Below are 22,415 nucleotides of genomic sequence, written 5' to 3' on the forward strand. Positions count from 1 at the left end.
ACCTGATGATTAAAAAACTTATCTCGGAATACACACAGAACATCGTAGCTGCTAACAGATTACAATAACACATGTCACAACCTGTTGGCAAATACAATAGTCTTTCAGATTGTGGAGAGAAAAAAGGTAAAGAATAGTACAAATTCACTAATTGTTTCTGTACTGATTTTGGGACATAACCTTCCGTTTCCAGAAGTAAAGTTGATACCTGGTTTGGTTCCTCCCCTTTATCTATCAGTGTGTTGACAACATACGATTAATTTTTAGCGGCTTAAATTGTGCTAATTCCTTTTATGTGACATCATCGCTCTGTTCTGGTTTTTAATCGCTAGATTTTAAGTGCAAGTGAATTGATAAATTAGTTTTTTTCATGTGTGGGTCAACGGAATCAACTTAATTTCTAAATGTTAAAACCATTTCAAATGTCCACCATAGACTGCCATATTCTTTACACAGATGACATTTTTGCGTCATGTACATTACATTACATGTATTACGTTACGTGTATTACATTAGATTACTGGCCTGCTCCGGCCACGCATATCATGCAGTGCTCACATTTTGTAACACGTCGGCCAAGGAAACAATGGACAAAACTATGCAAAGACGGAACAGGCATCCGACTAATCGCTGTATGTAAGACGATGATGATATTACTAACATAAAGCGAATAAGATAAGAGCCAGAACATTATAATGATAACATTATCAATATTCATAACAGGCAGCTCAGAAGGCTCTTCGGAATCTTGTAGAAACCTTGATTTCTTATACTTCCGAATTTAACTTTTTTTGCGAATAGATGTAACTAACATCTGACGATTAATTTGGTCTTTTCATTAATGTAATGACAATACCCAAAAATTCACCCTTTCTTCAAGTCTGCTAGATGAAACACTTTCGCTACGGTCGCAGGTTCAAATCCTACCTCGGGCATGGATGTGTGTGATGTCCTTAGGTTAGTTAGGTTTAAGTAGTTCTAAGTTCTAGGAGACTGATGACCTCTGAAGTTAAGTCCCATAGTGGTCAGAGCCATTTGAACCATTTTTTGAAACACTTTTGTACCCGAGTACACAAAAGTTTCATAGTAAATTTTTCTAAATTCGGTTCCTTATGAATATCACGATGCGAACTTTACTTCTCATTAGCTGCTTGTTCTGCGGGGTGAAACTGGCCTTTTTCTGTCTGTGCGTGACACATGTCTTTATTATTTTCAGTGACATACAGCTAATCCGCAGGGGCTGTTGCCGTGTATCAAAGAGTACAAAGTTGCGCGTGGAAGAGCGGGCACAAGTGCCGTACCATGAGGACACACACTCACACACACACACACACACACACACACACACCGGAGCACACACGTACGCCCACCGGTAACTGCGTTCCTCCTGTAATTAATCCTCAGAGCTGGCAATGACGGGAATTATCGTCGTGTGCCAGCCAGCGTAAAGTGATTAGAAGGCGGCACGGCGTCTGTAATCTCGAGAACAAAGGACTGCCTTCGCATCGAGGCTCACAACTTGTGGCTCAGCACTCTCCTGCTGCCGCACTTGTTGATTCTGTCAGCGGTCCCCCGTGGAAGCTACGTTGCACCGTTGTTGCTCATCCACATAAGAAATGTCGCAGACGACAGAGATTTTACACTGTGCACGAGAATATAATATCATGCAACTTGTTGGTCAAATTTATAATGTCAACAGTAATCATATTTAACAGAAAAAGATGAAGTACCTGTAAAGAACGGTCCGATGCTGTCCAAATTTCATATACGTATACCATGTGATCAAAAGTATCCGGACACACCTAAAACGTACGTTTTTCATATTATATGCACTGTGCTGCCAGCTATTTCCAGGTACTCCATATCAGCGACCTCAGTAGTCACTAGACATAGTGTGAGACCAGAATGGGGCTCTCCGCGGAATTCACGGACTTCGAACGTGGTCAGATGACTGAGTGCCACGTGTGTCATACGTTTGTACGCCAGATTTCCACACTCCTAAACATCACTAGGTCCACTGTTCCCAATGTGATAATGAAGTGGAAACGTGAAGAGACACGTGCAGCACAAAAGCGTACACGCCGACCTCGTCTGTTGACTGACAGAGACCGCCGACAGTTGAAGAGGATCATAAGGTGTAATAGGCAGAAATCTATCCAGATCATCACACAGAAATTCCAAACTGCATCAGGATCCACCGCAAGTACTGTGACAGCTGGACGGGAGGTGAGAAAACTTGGATTTCATGGTCGAGTGGCTGTTCATAAGCCACACATCACACCAGTAAATGCCAAACGACGCCTCGCTTGGTGTAAGGAGAGTAAACATTGGACGATTGAACAGTGGAAAAAACGTTGTGTGGAGCGACGAATCACGGTACACAATGTGGCGATCCGATGGAGGGAGCTTTCACCCCTTGCTGTTTTGCGTGGCACTATCACAGAACAGGCCTACATTGATGTTTTAAGCACCTTCTTGCTTCCCACTGTTGAAGAGCAGTTCAGGGATGGCGATTGCATCTTTCAACACGATCGAGCATCTGTTCATAATGCACGGCCTGTGGCGTAGTGATTACAGAACGATAACATCCCTGTAATGTACTGTCCTGCTCAGAGTCTTGACCTGAATCCTACAGATCACCTTTGGGATGTTTTGTAACGCCGACTTAGTGCCAGGACTGACCGACCGACATCGATACCTCTCCTGAGTGCAGCACTCCGTGAAGAACGGGCTGTCACTAACCTAGAAAATTCCAGAACCTGATTGAACGTATACCTGCGAGAGTGGAAGCTGTCATCAAGGCTAAGAGTGAGCCAACACCATATTTAATTCCAGCATTACCGATGGAGGGCACCCCGAACTTGTAAGTCATTTTAAGCCAGGTGTCCGGATAGTTTTGATCACATAATGTACCTACAGTCGTGGATATGTAAATCATTTGAGTTGCAGTTATCTGTGACGACTGGTTATTATTGTTGCCGCCACGTGATCACATCCGTCATCAATGTTACGAAACAGTGCACAGACGTTGTTGCAGGTTGCTTATCTAACAGCTTGCAGGGAGAACAAAAACTTGATTTCAGTGTTTCGTACAAATATTGACCGTATTCAAAAATTTAAAATGCCGTTATAACATTCGCATTAAACTAGACTCGTTTGTCAAACACAGTAAGTCGACTATTACAATTAGAAACTGTGTAAATTTCATGAGAGAGTGTAACTCATGGCTCTAGAATTGCCCATTCATTGAGTATTTGATACTGAGAGCACTTCCAAGAAACTCTTTCCCGCTTAAATGCTTAACGTCAGTTATTTCTCATATTAACTCACTTGTAAATTAATCACGCATTTGAAGGGGGTTTATATATGGGAGTGAATGTGAGGGGGGAGCGGCGGTTCACTGGTTTTGCATAATGGACGTGCAATGCGTCGGATGGCTGACGAGCACGACGAAGGACGGCGGAGACACTTGACGTGTGTCCACCAGTTTATTCAGGTATGCCAAATCCATCTGAAGCCACTAATTGATGATTAGATCCTGCAGGGGAACCAAGTTGTGGGGCTGTTGATTGCTGCGTTTGATTTATCGTTCCAAAGTGTTACACAATTTTTTTTTATTTTTATATTTTGTATATCGTACTCTATGGGACCAAATTACGGAGAAAGTCTCCATGATCATGGAAAGAGTCAGTGCATGAAATTATAACAGAAGGGGAATCTTTTCTAAATATAAAAGGCAACTTCTTGACTGACTGACTGAGTCATTAAGGATAGAAACTTGAAATTTGGAGAAGATGTGGATCCCATACCGTAGGCATCGTTTAACATGGGTTTTTCGAAACTCCAACACTAAGGGGACGAAGCTTCTTTTTTTTAATATCGCGATTAAGGCAGTTTTGAAGCTAGACATACGAAAATTACTCTCGGTTAGAAATGAAGAAATACGTGTTTTAGCATTTTTGAAAATTTAATCCCATGGGAGTGAAATAGCTGGTGAAAGCTTCTTTTTTTTTTTGAAAATGCATGGTTATTGAAGAACTACTACAGTATATTTAAAGCTACATCTATGAACGTTGGTTTAGGACTTCTCGGTTACAAATTAAAAAATACGTGATTCAGTGTTTTTCGAAATTGAACCCCTAAGGGGTGAAACAGGGGATGAGATTTTTTGTGAAAATATTTAATTATGAAAGCAATTTTAAAGTTAAATCTATGAAAATTTAAATTTGGCTTCTCGGTTAAATATAAAAAATACATGTTTTACTGTTCTTGGAAATTCAACCCCTAAGGGGTGAAACAGGGTCAGACTGATTCGCTGACCCATCGTCGCCCAGCCCAAACCGCTGAGGACAGAAACTTGAAGTTTGGAGAGAGTGTGAATCTTATACTATAGGCACCGATCAAGAAGGGATTGTCCGAAATTCCACTCCTAAGGGGGTGAAATAGGGGATGAAATGGTTTTTAAAAGTATGTCGCTGTTGTTGTTGTGGTCTTCAGTCCAGAGACTGGTTTGATGCAGCTCTCCATGCTACTCTATCCTGTGCAAGCTTCTTCATCTCCCAGTACCTACTGCAACCTACATCCCTCTGAATTTGCTTAGTGTATTCATCTCTTGGTCTCCCTCTACGACTTTTACCCTCCACGCTGCCCTACAATACTAAACTTTCGGACTCTTGTGCCAGCTTATTGAAGATGGATGCAGCAGAATACTGCACGCCTTTCTATACAAGAGTCACGACGTGTGCTCCAAATGCAGATTGAATTTCTGCATAGTACAGGTAAGTGAAAGCTGCCAACTTTTGAGAATAAATTGATATCGTTAACAACAATCGACATTAAGGACAATATCTGTTTAGAGGCCAGTGTCAGAATTCCGAGACTACAGAACAGGTGTCGATAAGAGGTTCGCTAACTTACTCCATATGCCGTTCGAACTCCCTTTGCTGAGCCAAAAATACCTTTTTAAATAAGAAGAGTTACCCCAAAAACATAACACCTTGTCATAAACGAATGAAAATGCGCAAAGTAGATTACTTTTCGTATTGAACTATCACTTACTGCAGATGCTGTTCTAATGGTAAATAAAGCAGCACTTAGTTTTTGAACAAGAACCTGAACATGGGTTTTCCGCGACAGATTACTGTCTATCTGAATGCGTAGGAATTTGAACTGTTCAGTTTTACTATAAACATGCCCATTCCGTGTGACCAAAATGACAGTTTGTATTTAACTGTATGTTAGAAACTGTAAAAACTGAGTCTTCCTGTGATTTAGCATCAATTTATTTTCTATAAGTCATGAATTTATGTCTTGACCTGAGTTATTTGATACTGTGTCAGTATTGCATAAAACATCCTTCACTACAAAGCTGGTGTCATCAGCAAACAGAAATACTTTAGAATCACCTGTAATAATAAAAGGCATATCATTAATACAAATAAAAAACAGTAGCGGCCCCAGTATCAACTCCTGGGGCACCCCGCACTTAACAGTGTACCCATTGGGATGGCACGTCATAGCCATTCTCAAAAGTGCGGATAGTGACATTCTGCTGTCTTAAAGTAAGATGGGATCGGTTGGTAGGACATGTTCTGAGGCATCAAGGGATCACCAAGTTAGTATTGGAGGGCAGCGTGGAGGGCAAAAATCGTAGAGGGAGACCAAGAGAGGAATACAGTAAGCAGATTCAGAAGGATGTAGGTTGCAGTAGGTACTGGGAGATGAAGAGGTTTGCACAGGATAGAGTATCATGGAGAGCTGCATCAAACCAGTCTCAGGACTGTAAACCACAGCAACAACAAAGTAAGAGGTCAATCAGTTGTGAGCTACTCCCCGTATTTCATGATGGTCCAACTTCTGCAGTAATATTTTATAATCAACAGAGTCAAACGCCTCAGGTGATTTAGCGAGTGAGTCGAGGTGCAGTAGCTTGCCTGAGTGTTCGTAAAACCAGAAACAAATGCATGCAGCCATGTGAATATGATTTTTGTCATCCCGAGGCATGGGAGTCTCCATAGCATACTCAAAATGAAAATAAAAAAGAAAAAGGCAAAACTAGATTGTCGAAAATTTTGAAATAAACATCCTGATTCACGTTCACGGTAACGTGTACGAATGGGCCCAAGTGTGAAATGCACCCTCTAAACGTCACAGAACCACCTGTGGCCTGAACCACACTCTCCACACACTGTTGGTTAAACTCCTCAGTGGGCCATCGCCTTACCCGACTCCTTTCGGCCTTTCGTCAGAGGCAAAAGGCAGTCGTTGGAGCACACTACAAGTCACCTGTCACTTACGATCCAATTTCTTTGTTGTACGGTCCACTGAAGATAAGCAGCTTAATGAGCTTCTGTGAGCAATGGAGCTTAGCGAGGCACTCAAGTCCAAATGTACACTTCACGCAGTCTCCTTTGCAATGTTCACTCGGAAACAGGTTGAAACGGACATAAATTCATTGCCAGCAACAATTACTGTTCAGTTTGAAACAGGTCGTCATTGACAAACTGTGCCACTTGTTTCCAGTCTTTGTCGGTTAGGATCTCCTTACGATCACTGTTCTTACGCTATGTTACACGGCTGCGAGGTCGAGAGCATTCCTTACAGTTCAGTGTTACAACTTTCCTTGTAGTACAGTAGTGTAGTCCGCGTCCGTACACGCAAATACGGCAGGTTCATTCGCGGAGTTGTCATAGCTCTGTGCCTAAAATGAAATGTCTAGACTATTATGGCAACATATTACAACGTGAATAATTTTTGTGGCACGTTCTAACCTTTCGCTTCTTGTTTCGCTTGAATGAAACAGTTTGTTCGGTCTTGACAATGCCACATCCTCGTGGTCCTCAAAATGTCGTGCTTTAGCAAAGACAAACGCGTCAGTCGTCCGCTGCCATAGCCCATTAACGCTAAATTTCGTCGCATTGTCCTAACTGATACGTTCGTCGTACGTCTAATATTTATTTCTGCGGTTATTTCACGCAATGTTGCTTATCTGTTAGCACTGACAACTCTACGCAAACGGTGCTGTTCTGGGTCGTTAAGCCACTGCGTTGTCCGTAGTAAGAGGCAATGCACGAACTGTGGTGTTCTCGGTACCCTCTTGACACTGAGGAACTCGGAATATTGATTTCCCTACCGATTTCCGCAATGGACAGTCCTGTGGGTCTAGCTCCAACTTCCATTCCGCATTCAAAATCTGTTAATTCCCGTCGTGCGGCCATAATAGCGTCGGGAACTTTATCAAATGAGTCACGTGAGTACAAATGCACTACCTTTTTATATCTGGTGTACGCTATGCTACCGTCCGCTGTCTGTGTCCATATCGCTATCCCATGACTTCCGTTACCTCAGTCTATGCATTTTTGGGGAACTTATAATTCTCACTGTCTGAGGCAGGTTGAACATCAGTCAGTGAGTATCGACATGTGAAGCGATGTTATTGGAGGAACGTGACTGGTTCTTATTTCATTGAATAAATCTTAACAGGTAAGAGATACGTACGATTTCCTACCATAGTGCTACCGGCTGTCCTATAGGAAGTAGCCTTTGAAATACACAGATGTATGTGGTACTTGGCTGTAGCTAGGAAAGCGCTCACCCAGCTGCTGTGTCCTGGTAGGTGGGATGGACGTGAGCGCGTCATCAGTTGGCCAGTACGTTCAGCTGTTTTGAAAGCAATAGATTTTTCTGTGGAATTAACTCAAAGATGAAACAATAGATTTGTCTCTGGAATGAACTCAAAGATGAAATGTATGTACAAATTTCTACAGCACAAGAGGATTTAAGATATCGCGTTGACATTCGGTGTGCAGCGGTATCGAAGGTATCTCTTTAGTGCATCGAGAAGTATTTGCGCCAGCGACTGCATTGCAATAGACGGTGGACAATTTGTACATTTGACGACTTAAACGGTAATTTTAAGGTAGTGGTTGTGAATACGTCCTTTTGTAATTTTCTTTTTACTACTGTTGCTGATGCGATTTTGCAATGTCAACGTGTATCTAGACATTAAGCTCATGACGCGAAGTTATGATTTTACAGTTCTTATAATTCAATTTCGTGTTTTACAAATCCATTCAATTTTTCACACATAACTTTATGTCAGGGCTGTAGCGGGAATAAGAGCAGAGCTGTTACAATGGGCATCCACAGTATTTTTTCTGCGCAGGTTGGAGTGGCTTTAAATTGTCATTTAGGAAGTAAGCGTCTAAGTATGACCGTTTCCGTAGTTAACTGGTGAATCTTAATTACATGACACGTCCTTTGCCTTCCAGATGGTGTACTGGTTCGACCGCACGTAGCAAATTGCGATTGGTATCAGTCCACTTTTGTAAGCAATCTCTCTTTCTTAGTTACGTAAAGCTGCAGCGTCCCATCAGTTTTACGCGACAGTTCAGTACAACAGCACGAACTTCCCCGTAAGGCAGCAATCAGGTTTGTGTTCACCTCCAAAGTTTTAATTTTTTTCTCCAAAACTATTATTTGGATTTTGAAGAGTGACGCGGCATTGAATTCCTAGTTAGACGGAGTGGTAGGACCAGTTTGATCTGTGAGTGGCCTGTTACCCTCAAAATCAACTTTATAACAAAAATTTTCATTAAATTAACGTGGCACAGTATTTGCATTATACAACACAGTGTCTACAATTCTGAGACCTCTAGTGGCAGAGGTCTAGAAATACGTACAGATGAAGAATACAGATGTAGACTGATTGTAACGCATTTTTTATTTAAAACTAGTGAAGATTTTTCACATAAAAAATGTTGAGTCATTGCTTTTCAGCATGCCCTCGTAATTCATTTGGGTGAAAACAGAATACCAAATCTGAAATGGTTCAGAAAATGACTAAGAGAAATAGTTAAGCCTGATCATCCTATGTATAAAAGGTTTTCTAAACGTAAATTCATCGACGTCAAGAACAAACGTTTTCATTTTGGTCTAAAGTTGACTCTCGTATCTGTCAGGCTGTTGACTAAAGTTATTTCTCAACCGTAGTTTACTAATTCTTCAAACCGAAACGAATTTTAAAGCAGGGTACCATTGTTTGTCTTGCTTTCTAATTGTGTACATTGCTCTTCATTCTGAATTGTGATGATTCTGATACCAAAAAAATTCCAAGAGAGTATGGGTACTGTACAGCTGTTGTTACAACAAACAACTCTTTAAAGAGGCATACACAAGATGGGCATGAAGAAGCGCAGTTCTTTGTGCAATCGAAACTTTGTATCTATGAGACGAGTTAGGATAGATTTTTATTCCATATGAAATTACAAAATAAAAGGTGGCGAAATACGGCAGGCTATTAATTTGAATAATTCCACGACTTGTGTTGTCACGATCTATGGTCTGAGTCAAGACGCTGCAGAATGTTTTTTTTTTTTTCAGATTAATTTCTATGTGGACCTACTGAGAGAAAGCTTAGATTTTTTTCTGTCTTTTATTTACATTTACCATCGCCTGGCACCCCTTGAACACACCGTTATCTTGTAGTTTACGGAGACAGCATTTGGAAAAATCAGCTGATGATTTTTGGAAAGACATAATTTATCACGCATTGCTGACCGGCCGTTTACATCCCTTGGCAAATGGCTTTATTTGATTGCAATATGGAGGGGCACCGTGTCAGGACACTGATCTACCTACCTTTCTGCTTTTCGCATCTAGGACCCACTACTTCATATCCAAAAAGCGTAATTGGCCTCAAGAGGCTGATTGCAGTGCCCTCTAATTTCATTTTTCCAACCAAGCAAAAATCTCTGGCAGTCCAGGAAATGGAACCCGGACGCTCCGCTTAGCAGGCAGATGAGATGACCTCTTGGCTGGAGGGGTGCATTCCTGTATGTGCAAACAAATTGCTTAAGCGTCACGTGTCCGCTGGAAACAGCATTATTTCTGTGTGTTGCGTATTAGATCGTAGCTCTTTCATGTACGTGAGCAATTAACGTGGGCTCTTTCAACGTCTATTACTGATTTCTCCGAAACCTGTTGGCGATTATTTTTTACATTTACAAACGTCACGGTTATGGCGCATATAAAGTCCATACTCATTATTTATGCGTCGTCATTAACGTACAGAAAACGTAAACAAATATTGTACGTCTCCAAAATTATGTAAAATGACATTAATGGGAGAAAACAAAGTACGCAGACTATTTTTTGAGAAGCTTTCATTATAAAAATCAGCAATTACGTAGCAGAAAAAGTTGTTGTTGTTGTGGTCTTCAGTCCTGAGACTGGTTTGATGCAGCTCTCCATGCTACTATATCCTGTGCAAGCTTCTTCATCTCCCAATACGTACTGAATCTGCTTAGTGTATTCATCTCTTGGTCTCCCTCTACGATTTTTACCCTCCACGCGGCCTTCCAATACTAAATTGGTGATCCCTCGATGTCTCAAAACATGTCCTACCAACCGATCCCTTCTTCTAGTCAAATTGTGCCACAAGCTCCTCTTCTCCCCAATTATATTCAATACCTCCTCATTAGTTATGCGATCTACCCATCTAATCTTCAGCATTCTTCTGTTGCACCACATTTCGAAAGCTTCTATTCTCTTCTTGTCCAAACTATTTATCGTCCATGTTCCACTTCCATACATGGCTACACTCCATACAAATACTTTCAGAAACGACTTCTTGACACTTAAACCTATACTCGATGTTAACAAATTTCTCTTCTTCAGAAACGCTTTCCTTGCCATTGCCAGTCTACATTTTATATCCTCTCTACTTCGACCATCATCAGTTATTTTGCTCCCTAAATAGCAAAACTCCTTTACTACTTTAAGTGTCTCATTTCCTAATTTGATTCCCTCAGCATCAGAAAAAGTAGACATCAAATTTCATTCGTTACCTCGAGAATAATAATCTTACATAACTTTCTCTTTGTTTGCAGGTGGTGACTGTACGATGAGTTACAGGGGTTGGATAAAAACTTGGTAGCACCGGCATGCTTGAGCATAAATGCAGATGCTTGCGAAGACTGCAGGCTGCGCAGTGGTTTTTGGCCACGAAAGGCACCTGTCTAAAGACCTCAGTCGTTGCATGTATCAGTCGTGTCAGACACAGTGTTGCGTGTTGTGAGTGCATTATGTCGATGCTAAGTCAGTTCATACGTGCGCAAATTGTTTATGCTCGTATTGTGGCTGCTTCCGTAGCCAAGGGAGCCTAAATGTATCATGTTTCGAGAAGCACCGTTTCGAAGATTTATACTGCATACAGGGAAAGCGGAAAAACATTATCCGCTAAGTCACAAGGCGGACGAAACTGTATGTTGAGTGATCGTGAGGGACAGTCACTGAAGAGAATTGTGACGAAAAATAAGGGGATTATAGCTTAAGAGTCACTACAGAACTGAATTTCGGACTCGCCAACCCTGGCAGCACCAAGACAACACTAAGGGAGCTCCAGCAGCAGGCAACCGCAGGGCAGTCTGGAATTCCAAAACCGCTGATCAGTGATGTGAATGCTGGTAATAGGAAAACTTTGTGCAGAAGGCATAAAACCTGGACTGTGGGGTAATGGAAGACTTCATTTGTTCGGGTGAGCCTTGTTTCATACTTTTTCCAACATCTGTCCGAGTTTACGTCCCAGGAGTGAAACATGGCGGGACTTCGGTGGTGGTACGGGCAGCCAGAGCGTAGTATTCTGTAGACCCCATGGTTACTGTCCGAAGTTGCACTACTATCAATTATTATGTGGCCCTTTAGCCTGACCAGCTCCATCCACGGTACAATGTTTTTCTCGCCAACGGTGATGCTGCGTTCCAAGAAAACAGGGGCACTATTCACACAGCTCACATCGTCCAAGGCTGGTTTTGTTAGTACATGGATTAAATACTGCATCTCCCCTGGCCACTTACCAGAAATTTTATTCAGCCTTTGTGGTCTAGTTTGTGGAGAAGCGTGCGTGATCGCTGTCTACCTTCATTAACGTTACTTGATCTTGCCTTTATTTTGCTCGATGAATGGTATAAGATTTCCTTGAAAGCCATAGAGGTTCTGTATTTGTCCATTCCGAGACGACTGGGAGCATTTTTAAATGGCAATGGTTTTCCCACGCCGTATTAAGCGTGGTAATATGTTGTATTCTTGGTGTTTCCATATTTTTCGCCATACCCTGTATTTCTTTAAAAACTGTTGATCACGGAGGAGATCACGCATATGAGACTGAGCTATGTGAAACAAAAAGTAAAATGAAGGTATACGGGTTTAAACAGTTTCGAGAGTTTCAGAACGCGTGGCTAGTGTCAATTATTTGGCTCCGTGTAATGTCTAAGGGTCAGCTATCGCATTAGCCACGATACCCTGATGATTAGCCATGCAATAGCACAATAATGAAAAATAGACAGGAAGGATTATGCTATTCAATAATGAAACAGAGAGGCAGGAAGGATTTTACTATGTGGTAGATAATAATGTTTACAGCTAACAAAGGCTTTGAGATGAATAAATCGATTGATTCCTTAGTAATTAGAACCAACGTAACAAAAGCGTCAACGGTTTTAAATTAAAAGACGAGAGAAGTATGACTAGTTCCGATAAATTATTGAAAAATATTCTGACTTTAGTCCCGTGTGTTCAGATTTAGAGTTCCGCTTTGGCTAATCACTAGAAATCACAAGTCCAAAACACAAACTCGCGAAAATATTTCAGTGAACAATTCTTTTAATCTCGAGTGAATTATTTTAGATCCACACACTGTAAACTCGCCACAGTCTTCCTAAGTCAACACGACTATACGACAGTAGTATCCGCTTCGAATATCTCAAGCCCACTACTTGTAAAATTTCTGAACACTACGAAACGTAATCCAACCGCCTCTCATACACGACGTCTTAGCTCCTCCAGCTCTAGGAAACGAATGACCCCGGACAAGATGGCTGCCACCTTTTATGCCCTCGCACTATTGTTACAAAAATTTGCATACAAGCGTTTTCCACACAAACTTCAGATTATCAGTCTTATCCTATACATACGTGCGATGTATCGAATAAAATGGAAATTTCTTCAGCTTTCCACTATTGTCTTTTTTTATGAGTTCATTAGTTTGCTCAATAGTCAAAGTTTTGTAATAATTATATTTTACGCTAGTTTGTCCTCAATAAATCAGAATGAAATAGAACTAAATACATTTATATACAAATACTTAAGTTTAAATTGATATGCTGCTACAAGTTTTATTATATTATTAATTATTTGCAGTAAAATTTGTGGTTTTATGCTTGGAAAGCATATTCTGGCATGTAGTTTAACATCATATTTTATAATAATATTTTATAACATTCTTCTAGAATGTTGTGATAGAGCTCCACGAGCTCTATTCGTGGACAATTATTTTTTTTAGAAAATCGCACACGGCATCGGGGCGTATTAATTTTTCATGTTCATGTTAACTGTAAAGCCTTTGATTCCGAATAATTTAAAAGCTACTTGCTTCATCGTAGGTGCGTTTTCATCCTCACTCTCTCCTCATTTTCCTGATTCTAAAAATGTTATTGCTTTTTCTGTAACTGTCTATGATCAGTTTGTATTGAGTTTAGGTCTATTTAGTGGTGAATACAGTTACACATTTTCGACTTGGTGGGCTATCCCTTCAGTGCTCCTCGTCAACAGCTAAGTCAAACAAGTATTGGTACAGGCAACCAACCAAAGGGCACTCAACGCTTTCACATAAGGGCACTCAATGATTTCACATAAGTATCTCCCTTCATCTGTCAAGCTAACAATTGAATTTGAAGAACCTGATATTGCAATGGGGGTAAGGGACGGATGAAGTGCGTTTATGTCAAATGTAAAATCCTTTAATTGTGAACACACGGGGCATGTGCAGAGGTAGTGGCGCCAGCTATGGAACAATACGGGTGGTATGAATCATTAGCAGATGGGAATAACAACAGATGTGGTACGAACCATCATCAGTATTACGGAAATAACATACGGTGCACTTCATAGCAGTAAGCATCTATTAAACCCAAAAAGGAACCCCAGAACCTCCAGAAGGCGTTCCCAGTAAAATCAAATGCAGGAAACACAAATGCTGAAGCAGAAAGTGTCATATTATGTGTAATAGACGGGAAAAGGTTTAAGTTTCTGTTGGACACAAGGGCTCCTGTGTTGGCCTCGAGAGATTCAGTGGGTGGGAGGCAATGGGACCCCTCCTTATTGTAATTCGCTTGAGGTGAATGATACCGATATGTGGTCACTAATAGTGAATTTTCATTTGTTGGCAGCCTAGTTTAGGCCGTGTGTAGAAGTGGTGCCTCATGTAAGTGACGGCTACAGCATGATTCTAGTGTTAGACTTTGTGCATCAGCTTCATGCCTTGACTGACCTTTGAATATGTGTGGTGGAACTTAGTAGAAAGACATTCCAACTACAAGAAGCCGTCTTGAAAGTTGACCTGTTACGAGGAGCATCTGTCATATTAGACAATCCAGTTAAATCGCAAGCATAACTGTGTGTTGCATGGCATTGGGAACTCAGTGTGGTTGAGTGTGGAGCCTGACTTATAGAGTGTATTGTGTTGTATACAAATAGGAAAAGGATGGAGGCAGGTAATATACTTTTGGCACACAGGAGGTTAAGTTGTTGAAGGGAACATTGGTGGCAACATTAGCAATGCCAGAAGAGTAAGATTGCTGCACAGAAGATGTGAGCTACGAAATGGCACATAATGCCACTGAGACTACATTGTATGAGAAAGTTAAGCATTTGATGGGAACAGGGAAGGTTTTTTTCCACAGGGGTCATTTCCTGCGTAACCCGTGATGCATCACAGGCTTCCTAAGGAGTATGAAGTGCTGGTGTACCAGAAAAGTATAGAATACCACAATCCCTGCAACCAGTCTTAGAAGATTTTATCAATCGGCAATTAGCCCGTGGGGGCAGGAATAGGAATTCATACCACAAAAGTCTACAGACAGTTCAAGAAAGTATCGATTCTGCTGCAGCTACCACAGTTTGAACAGTAAGACGACTATTGATACTTACGCCACTCCAAAAACCACAGAAGTATTGATAATCTTACGCAGTGCTGGTATTTCTTGACAATGGATCTGAAAAGCAGGTACGATCAGTTGGAAGTGATTCTAGAGGACAGACCAAAGATTGCGTTTTTAGTACGGTACCTTGGGAACGTCATCAGTGTAGAAGAAGGTTATTTGCTTTGAAAGATTCACCAGCAACATTTCATCATTTGTTAGATGGAGTATTGAATGGATTAAATCCTCATCAATGTTTAGTGTATTTGGATGATATTACAGTTTTTTCAAGAGACATGCAACAACATAGGCAGTGACAGAAAGAAGTCATCAGGAAATTGTGGGCTGTACATTTAACATTGAATACTGAAACGTATCATTTTGTGTTGGAAGACGTGAATTACTTTGACCATCGTATTATTAATGGTGGTGTGAGAACTGACCTGAAAGTGATACAGGTTGTACAAGAGTTTCCAGTATCAGGGACATGCAAATAATAACACTCCTTCTTGGTCATTGTGAATTATTGTAGAAAATTCGTGAGAAGATTCACAGAGGTAGCACAACTGCTTATACAACTGCTGAGAAAGGGTATCAAATTTGTGTCGTGTCAGAAAGCATTTGTCAAGTTAAAGGAAGTATTGACGTTAAGTCTAATAACGGTGTTCCCGGATTTTCATAAGGAATTTATACTATCAGGTGATGCATCAAACCATTGTCTCGGGTGCATTTTGAGCCATAAAATATCATCATATTGCTTTTGTACTGAAACAGCTGAATGGAGCCAAGAGAAATTATTCAGCTACAGAGAAGGAGATGCTTACCCTGATGATGGAGTAATATACTTCCAGTCATAAATTTGTCCGAGAAAGTTTAAAGTTGTCACTGATCATGCTGCTTTGAAGTGGTTGCTAGGTTTGATGGACCCATCCAGTAGGCTGACAAGATGGGCTTTAAAACGCAGTGAATTTGAGTGTGAATGAATTCATAAACTTGGAGAGAAACATTGGAATTCAGATGCACAAAGCAAGAAAATGGCATTGGTACAAGCCTTAGGTCAGGAGTCTGCTAAATGGCAAGCAACACAGAGTACTAATGGAGAATGTATGCAGTACAGTAAGCAGCAGCTGTTGAGTATGTGTAACATGTCGTCGTATACGGAAACAACACTGAGATCACTAGTGGTCTTACCAGTGAAGCTAAGGGAAGAGGTGCTTAAGTGATGCATGATCATGTTTCGTCTGGCCATGGAGGGCGCAGAGCAATAAATCAGAGTCTGGCAGAGAAAGAATGATAGAAAGGAAGAAAAAGTGATGTTTATGAGTACGCCAGGAATTGTGTGCAGTGTGAGCAATGTGTAGATTTAAGTTGAAATCAATTACTGTACAAGTGGTTGTCGAAAGTTACAGAACTGTTTTGGTTTATTGACATAGATATGTTAAGACCGTTTCACTGAAATCAAGCAGGGAATCGATTTGTGCTTATGATAACAGACCATTTCTCTCGTTGCATCGAGATGGTGCTGATGCAGGGCCAGCAAGCAGTCACAGTCACGCAAACATAGGTGAGTGGACGGGTATTGAATTTTGGGGCGCTAGAGACAATAATAACAAGTCGAGAGACAAACTTCATATTGGACCTGATGAAAGAGTTGTATCGTTTGTTGGGAGTGAAGCAATTAAGAAATAGCCCACTTCATTCTCAGTCAGACAGAAGGATGGCACAGATTTATTGAAAGACCAGGAGGATGCTTAGTTACTACGTCAACTTCCATTATACGGACTGACAAATATACACTACTGCCAATTAAACGTGCTACACCAAGAAGAAATGCAGATGATAAACGGGTATTCACTGGACAGATATATTATACTAGAGTTGACATGGGATTACATTTTCACGCAATTTGGGTGCATACATCCTGAGAAATCAGTACCCAGAAAACCACCTCTGGCCGTAATAACGGCCTTGATACTCCTGGGCATTGAGTCAAACAAAACTTGGATGGCGTGTACAGGTGCAGCTACCCATGCAGCTTCAACACGATATCACAGTTCATCAAGAGTAGTGACTGGCGTATTGTGACCAGCCAGTTGCTCGGCCTCTATTGAGCAGACGTTTTCAGTTGGTGAGAGATCTGGAGAATGTGCTGGCCAGGACAGCAGTCGAACATTTTCTGTATCCAGAAAGGCACGTACAGGACCTGCAACATGTGGTCTTGCATTATCCTGCTGAAATGTAGGGTTTCGCAGGGATCGAATGAAGGGTAGACCCACGGGTTGTAACACATCTGAAATGTTACGTCCACTGTTCAAAGTGCCGTCGGTGCGAACAAGAGGTGACCGAGACGTGTAACCATTGGCACCCCATACCATCACGCCGGGTGATACGCCAGTATGGCGATGACGAATACACGCTTCCAATGTGCGTTCACCGCTATGTCACCAAACACGGATTCTACCATCATGATGCTGTAAACAGAACCTGGATTCATCCGAGAAAGTGACGTTTTGCCATTCGTGCACACAGGTTCGTCGTTGATTACACCAGCGCAAGCGCTCCTGTCTGTGATGCAGCGTCAAGCGTAACCGCAGCCATGGTCTCCAAGCTGATAGTCCATGCTGATGCAAACGTCGTCGAACTGTTCGTGCAGATGGTTGTTGTCTTGCAAACGTCCCCATCCGTTGACTCAGGGATCGAGACGTGGCTGCACGATCCGTTACAGCCATGCGGATAAGATGCCCGTCATCTCGACCGATTCCATATTCTGCTAACGGTCATTGGATCTCGACCAACGCGAGCAGCAATGTCGCGATACGATAAACCGCAATCGCGATAGGCTACAATCCGACCTTTATCAAAGTCGGAAACGTGATGGCACGCATTTCTTCTCGTTACACGAGGCATCACAACAACGTTTCACCAGGCAAAGCCGGTCAACTGCTGTTTGTGTATGAAAAATCGGTTGGAAACTTTCCTCAAGTCAGCACGTTGTATGTGTCGCCACCAGCACCAACCTTGTGTGAATGCTCCGAAAAGCTAATCATTTGCATATCACAGCATCTTCTTCCTATCGGCTAAATTTCGCGTCTGTGGCACGTCATCTTCGTGGTGTAGGAATTTTAATGGCCAGTAGTGTATATTTCTGGAAATCGTATTTCACACATATGAGTGTGAATAGTTCTAAGGTACGTACCAATATAGGCTTTTCGTCATTCAAGGAGTTATATGGTAAAAAGATGCCAGCGCCATTCGAGGTGATTAAACAGCAATGGAACGAGAACTAAGAGGCAGTGCTAGATTTTGAGAGAACTGTGTGATAAATTTGCAAGAGGGACCAAAAAGCAAACACCGAGGCATTTGAGAGTCAAGAGGTGGCAGTGAAATGCATGTGAAATTTGTGTCAATACAAGGTGGATCAATTGGTGATGTCAAGACCATATACTCTGAAAGAGAAAACAAAAATTTTGTGACACAATACCAGGACCCAGAGAAAGTGACTGAAACCACATCACCTGTAAATGTGGAGCTGCAATTGCAACAATGTCAGCAGTCATACATGTCTGACGCATAGACCATTCAAAGGTGCCCCAGAATCGATACCAGAGCGAATATCGGTAGAACCAAAGAAGAGAGCAAAAAATAAGGAGCGGAATAATAAGCAACAGTACGCAGAGGACCATGCCTATCGTATACTGCACCCCTTAAGGCCAGTGAGGCGGTTAATATGTTGTATGTTTTATTATTCTTAAGACTTTTGTTGTGTTGATTGTTAAAGTAATTTTGGGTAGGATCACACGTATTTCTTATGGAAAGAATTATCAGAATTATCTTTAATTATTGTGAGGGAGATGTTGATCACAGGCAGTACGCTTTGGGGGGAGGGAGGGGGAGATGATGATGGACCCTTTCAAATGGTTCAAATGGCTCTGAGCACTACGGGACTTAACATCTGAGGTCATCAGTCCCCTAGAACTTAGAACTACTTAAACCTAACTAACCTAAAGACATCACACACATCCATACCCGAGGCAGGATTCGAACCTGCGACCGTAGCGGTCTCGCGGTTCCAGGCTGACGCGCCTAAGCCGCTTGGCCACACCGGCCGGCGATGGACCCTCTCCTCAGGTTGTTATTCAGCGAGGATGCAGAATAAAGGCTACTCAAGACAACATTTGCGACAGCAGATTCAAACGATGTGAGTGATATGAACAGGATAACGCAAGTCACAGGAGAGTTTCCCGAAGGAAATAGGGCAATTGTAGAGTAGCATGCCTCATGAATTATGAGTCTGGAGAGGACTGTGATGAACAACACGCACTAGCCCTCTAAAACAAACGTTTAGAGCAGTTCAATCACGACGATTGGATATGAGAAGACTTTTCCAATCAGTACAAGATAGTAATTGAGACGTAAGAGTGGATTTATGAGCTTGCAAGAATCCGTTCGTCAGCTACTGTATGGGCAATTGAGTCTCATTCTGTCGTCATCCAAGTAGTATCCTAAAGGACTGACAAAGGTACACAAAGACCTGCCAAGCGAACTGCAGTTAATAGCAGAGCCTAACAGTCAGACCCTGCCTTTCTGTTATAACGGAGCAGCAGTGGAAGTGGGAACAGATAGTGCATAGTTGTACGTGTTGGTGAAGGTAACAGTGGTGACAATAAAACTTTGTCTAGATTTTACATGGTACTCATCTGTTCAGTAAGGGTTGAAACAGTGGGGAAGATTGTGAAGAAAAAGAGCTAGTGTTTTACCAATAGTGGAAGATCGGTATCGGTGTGAAGTAATGATAGTAAGAGAGAGAGAACTACACACAAAGCCAAAATGGGATGGTCACCAAATGTGCTTCTCACGAGATCCAAGTGAGAGGAACTGCATGTGTCATGCAATTGTCCAGGGGCAAGAGGTTCAGCCATGACAAAAGGAGGTGACGGAATTGAAGCCGTACTTCCAGTGTATGGGTGTACAGAAAGTATACGCAGTGTACGATGATGTGATAGTAGTGGCAAGTTGTTATAAACAAGAGAAGCTCATGGGAGTGAGACAGAGATAGGAGGCAGTGGGTTGTTAATTAAAGAATCCATATTTGATCTTATGGGATCAAAATTTGGTTTACCAGCTACAATGATAGGAGTTACTCTTTTAAATATAACAAGACAGCAGCTGTATTGGTTGAATAAGCCATTGGAGATGTTTCCTGAACAGAACCTCACCTTCCTAAATTATACCTGGAATTCAAGTCTAGTTCATTCACTGACATGAGTCAGATGATATCTGCCCGCCCAGTTGGCCGAGCGGTCTAACGCACGGCTTTCTGGGCAGGAAGGAGCGCCTGGTTCCCGTCACGAATCCGTCCGGCGGATTTGTGTCGAGGTTCGGTGAACCGGCCAGTCTGTGGATGGTTTTTAGGTGGTTTTCCATCTGCCATTGACGAATGCGGGCTGGTTCCCCTTATTCCGCCTCAGTTAAACTATGTCGGCGATTGCTGCGCAAACAAGTTCTCCGCGTACGTGTACACGACCATTACTCTACCACGCAAAGGTAGGGTTACACTCGCCTGGTGTGAGATGTTCCCTGGGGGGGGGGGGGGGGGTGTCTACCGGGGGCCAAACCACACAAGCGGCGGAGGGGTGAAGTGGACTGCGGTAGTCGTCGTGGGGTTGTGGACCACTGCCGCTGCGGCGGGGACGGAGGCTCTCCGTCGTTTCTAGGTCCCCGCTTAACAAACAACACATACATACAAAAACATCCTGGCAGATTAAAACTGTGTGCCGGACCGAGACTCGAACTCGGGACCTTCGCCTTTCGCGGGCAAGTGCTCTGCCAACTGAGCTACCCAAGCACGTCTCACGCCCCGTCCTCACAACTTCACTTCTGCCAGTACCTCGTCTCCTGCCTTCCAAACTTTTACAGAAGCTCTCCTGCGAATCTTGCAGAACTAGCACTCCTGAAAGAAAGGATATTGCGGAGACATTGCTTAGCCACAGGGCCGAAGCCAGCTATCCACTTACCATCGCCGGCCCACAGTGACAGAGTGTGGCGTATGTGCCTCACATTGACAACAACTAGTTGCACTTTTATTCTTCAGTTAAGTTTCCTATTTCAGCCAGTACATTAATCTCTACATCTGAATTTCTCGGATACTGGTAGCCTAACTTCCCTTTTCTGCAGGTCTTTTTTAATATTAACCAATGAGGAGCCATATTGAAACTCATTAGACAATACAGTGTTCACCCCCTGCATGACAGCAGCCACAAGAAAGAAGAACTCCTGATTCCTGTCCACAGTGCAGTGCAGCGGCTCATGAATTGCACAGATGCCAGTTTGTTACTGAGTTTCCCCGCACAGCATTCTTGGAAGGCCACATGTGACTGCAAAACAAAGTTCCTTTCAAATTTGACTTTGCCAGATGGCATTACTTATAAAAACTAAGATTTTCGTTACACTATGTTATACACCTTCTGTATATGTAGGCCTGGACACCATATTACACAAAGCGCATTATGCGAAAAACTGACAGAACGTAGCAGTCACACCCCTGATCAGTGCTTGGGTTGTAGCGTGCACCTGTCACTATTAGACGCTTTGTTCCACACTAATCTCTTTCTCTCTGAAAACCAAGTGAAAACTCCCAGGTGGACCTGACCGGACACCAAGTCATTGCTCTCCACCTAAATTACAGTTAATACGAGGCGTGTATTTTAAGTAAGTACCGTTTTGAAATTAAAGAAAGACGTGCTAATATATCTCAATAATTTTATTTTTACATGAAGGACTGCACCTTAATCTACGCACTGACGCCATTACAGTCTGATTCTTTCTTGTTTACGCTGTGTACTGAGTGTTTAAGATGCCTCCGATAATCGTGAGTCCCGGCGACTGTGAAGTACGGGCTGTTATAAGATTTCTTAGTGCTAAAGACCTAAAAGCGATAGATATTTATCGCGAGATCTGTGCAGATTACGGAGAAAACATTATGACTAATGGAATGGTAAGAAAGTGGGTGAGACCATTTAAAGATGGCAGCACAAATGTGCGTGATGAACAAGGAGTGGGCCTCCTTCGGTCGTTAATGAAAGTTTGGTGCAGGAAGTGGACAATAAGGTGAGAGAAAACAGAGGCTTTACGATTTCCTCCTTGCGGGATGACTTTCCTAATGTTTCTCGCAGTGTTTTGTATGACATTGTGACCGAGCACTTGAATTACCGAAAACTGAATGCACGTTGGATACCGAAAATGTTGACGGATGTGCACAAAACCAAACGTTTAGACATTGCATTGACTTTCCTTGAGCGGTACCACAACGACAGTGATGATTTCTTAAGCCAAACTGTTACGGGCGATGAAACATGGGTGGCCTACGTCACACCAGAATCAAAGCAACAGTCCATGGAAGTTGAGCAAGGGCATCGTTTTGCTGCAACACAATGCCCGTCC

This window comes from Schistocerca piceifrons, chromosome 2, assembly GCF_021461385.2.
Source record: "Schistocerca piceifrons isolate TAMUIC-IGC-003096 chromosome 2, iqSchPice1.1, whole genome shotgun sequence".
Taxonomy (NCBI): Eukaryota; Metazoa; Arthropoda; class Insecta; order Orthoptera; family Acrididae; genus Schistocerca; species Schistocerca piceifrons.